At 36.9% G+C, this 3,662-nt stretch overlaps 1 pseudogene; it reads left to right on the top strand.

The window, feature by feature from the left end:
* Positions 1-1,153: 1,153 nt before the first annotated feature.
* On the top strand, positions 1,154-1,642 carry LOC138166786 (large ribosomal subunit protein uL29-like; annotated as a pseudogene).
* The last annotated feature ends 2,020 nt before the right edge of the window (positions 1,643-3,662 follow it).

The following is a 3,662-nucleotide window of genomic DNA, read 5'->3' on the forward strand; positions in this document are numbered from 1 at the left end:
CCCTTGATCAGACCACTCAGGGCATACCAAAAATCCTGAAATCTCTGAAGAACATAGCATTCAATACCCAGAGTAAGAAGTATCAGAACTTCAGATAATACAAAACAGGAATGATAAAAGGAGAGGTATTTCCTACAAAAGTACACAAAGCTTGACCCTACCCAAAATCGCAGTTCAGGTAGCTAGTGTGAAAGGACAAATGAACAAAGAAAGATTACCATCATAAAGAGTTATTATGGTGCCAGGGATAGCCAAGACAAAACGTCAGAAGAAGAGAATGACTAAAAAATCTACAAGCAAAAGCTCAAAAAGAATCAGAATATTAATATAAGATTAACTAGCAATTTTGGAAGAAATAAAGATCTCATGAAAAGGCAGGTGTTTCCAGGCTTCTGGTCATAGGGATTTCACAGTTTTTAAATAACTGTTTCCCCACCCATTGATGAATGTGGACATTTAGGTCATAGAAAAAGTTATAGCTTACTAAATTAAAAGATGCCAAAAGAAGAGGCTACACTTGATCCATAAAAAAATCTCTTCTCCAAATCTACCTGAGTTTTCTCAAATCCCCAAGTTGAACTCTCAGTATACCCCACATAAGTAGCTTTGGCCTAAACATTTCAGAGGATTCTTAGGTAGATGAAGATATAGTTATAACGTTGGTCTTTATGTTCTTCCTTAAATGCCCACAAGGTCTTGAGCTGCCACTAAATGAAAAGAAAAGATGGCAAAGAAGATTGAATTTTTTGTAATTAAATCTTCTAAAAGTTTTTAGAACTGCATCATCACCCAGTGAGTGCTGTCTCAAACCTTGGTCCCTAAATCTATCCCACTGAGTTTCCATGTTTCCTGGTCAAACAGTTAGAAACAAGTTTCAATGAAAGGAGTTTCCTATTAGGAATTCCCCACATCAATGAAATTGAAGTTCTTATGCAAATAAATGAACAAACAGAAGAAATGATTTATATTATAAATATATATATATAAATTATATAGTTTAAATATAATATATTATTATCATATCATCATTATTATTATTGAGAAAGGTTAGACACGCATTAATTAGAAAATAAAACATGGAGGCAAGGAAGCTGCTTTATCCTGGTGAGGCTGGCCCCAGGCACTGTGCTAAGCTCTGGAAATACAGACAAAAATGAAACAATCCCTACCCTCAAGGAGCTCCATTCTAATGGGGGAGTAAGCATGTACACATGTAAAAATCAAGGCCAGGGATCTTCGTGGGAAGAAGAAGGAGGAGCTACTCAAACAATTAGATGATTTAAAGCTGGAACTTTCCCAATTGAGAGTAGCCAAAGTCACTGGAGGAGCTGCATCCAAGTTGTCTAAGATCCAAGTAGTTCGAAAATCTATTGCCCGAGTTCTGACTGTCATCAACCAGACACAGAAAGAGAACCTCAGGATATTCTATAAGGGCAAGAAATACAAGCCCCTGGAACTTTGGCTGAAGAAGACCCTGCCATGCACCACAGGCTTAATAAGCACGAGGAAAGACTGAAGACCAAAAAACAGCAGAGGAAGGAACGCCTGTACCCCCTTCGGAAATTTGCTGTTAAGGCATAATTTGTTGAGGTGCTCAATAAAAAGACACATTGTTATATAAAAAAAAAAGAAAATAAAACATGACAATGTATATTATGTCTCCTATACCTTCTAATTGAAAAGATTCCATTGTCCATTTAATCCAATCTCACCATTTCACATTCTCCCTCCCCCAGCTAATACAGTCAGTTGCCAAATCTTGGCATTTCTACCCCTGTCATATCTCTCCTGTGACTCTCTTCTTTCTCCCCTCCAAAGCTCCCATCTAAGCTCAAGCTCTAATCACTTCTCACCTAGATTGTTTTAACAAACTACTAATTGTTCTCTCTGCCTTAAGTCTTTTACTATTCATGTATATTCTATACAGTGCTGCCAAAATGATTTTTTTCAGGTGTCCATTTGATGGTGTCACTCCCCTATTCATAAACTCCAGTGGCCCCCTATTCCTCTAGGGCAAATAATCAATTATTCTGTTTAGCTTATAATGCCCTTCACAAATTGGTCCCATCTTATCTTTCTGGTTTTATTGGACATCTCCTCCCACACTCATCATTCAAACTAAACTGGTGCCTTTGTACCTTTCACATGACACCTCCCCCCTCCCATATCTGTGCCTTTGTACTGGTCCGAAATACACTCCTACCTCACATCTTGGAGTCATACAGCCCCTGTATTCCTCCAAGTTATAACTCAAGCAGTACCTTCTACATAAAGCCTTTCCTGATTTTCTCCCTAAAAGCTAGCTAGTGTCCTCTCTCCCAAATTGCCTTGTATTTAACAACTCTTTATTTATTATCTTTATATTTCTGAAATACATATGAACTTAGTGTCTCTCCTATTCAGATGTAACCTCCTGGTAAATAGTGATTGTTTCCTTCTTTGTACCTATATCCTCAATGCCCAGTCTAGTATCTGGCATATAGTAGGCATTTAAAAATTTTTTATTGATTAATTGATGTGGAAATAGAGGCCTAAAGAGGTTCCATGACCCCTCCAAGTTTGTATAGGTAATAAGCATCAGAGGAGAGATTTGAACCCAAGTCTTCTGACTCCAGTGACAGTGGATTTTTATTCTTTCCACAACTCCTCATAAGAGTGGTAGTGGATGAATATAAGAATACAAGTGAAAACAACTAAAAAGAAAACTAAATAAAATATTAAATGGTGGCCAACTCCATTAAATGCTAGCTATTCATCACCCCTTCCAGGTTTCTGGCTCTAACCTCTGCTCTTCTTATTGATTCCAGTCTTTCACGCCACCAATCTTATCTTATTCCCTGTCTGGGATGATGACTCAGTTTGTCATACTATCATCCTGTCATGAGTCACCCAAGTCTGTTATTTATCTTGCCAGGTTTTTTCTTTGGTCTGTCTAACAACCCCTGCCACTTAACCCTGGTTGATATCAAATTTTATCTTGATTGAGCAAAAGTCTTATTCAGATTTCTAAAAAACTGAATATTTGCTGATCTGGCTGATAATGAACAAAGACTCTATAAGACCCCATTGTACATATGTTTTGCAGCCTCATCAGCACCATCAGCACCCGATATATTTCTAAGCATGTGTTAGAACCTTAATACATAATTGTTGAATGAATTTGGCCTTAGATTATTTCCCTCACCCAGCATCTGTTTTAGAGCCACCCAATTATTATTCTAGTCTTGTCTTATACTGTTCCCCGACATCTCCTCTATATTGCAGCCAAACTGAACTATTTATTCCCCCCAGCCCCCAAAAATACCTTTTATCTTCCAATCTTCATTTTTCTTAACTCTCAAGGTTTCACTTCTTCTTGAAGAGCCTTTGTACTTATCTCTTCCTGTTGAAATCATTTAAGATCCATTTTAATGCCATTTTCTTCCATGAAGAAATCCCTATCACTTAAGTGAATACAATATTTTCTACCCTCCATCCTCACTTAACATTATATTTGTAGCATTCTCATACACAGGTATTGTTTTAATTTATATCATAGCAATTTGTATATGTCATATTCAGTGATGAGCTGATAAATGTTTAACAACCAACACTATGAAAATGATCAGCACATTTAAAATATCTGCACTGTTTTTTTTTGTTTGTTTGTTTTTGGTGGGCAA

The sequence above is a fragment of the Petaurus breviceps genome, unplaced genomic scaffold (genome assembly GCF_028583685.1).
Source record: "Petaurus breviceps papuanus isolate PSGF00001 unplaced genomic scaffold, PetGlider_PUasm1.0 226, whole genome shotgun sequence".
Taxonomy (NCBI): Eukaryota; Metazoa; Chordata; class Mammalia; order Diprotodontia; family Petauridae; genus Petaurus; species Petaurus breviceps.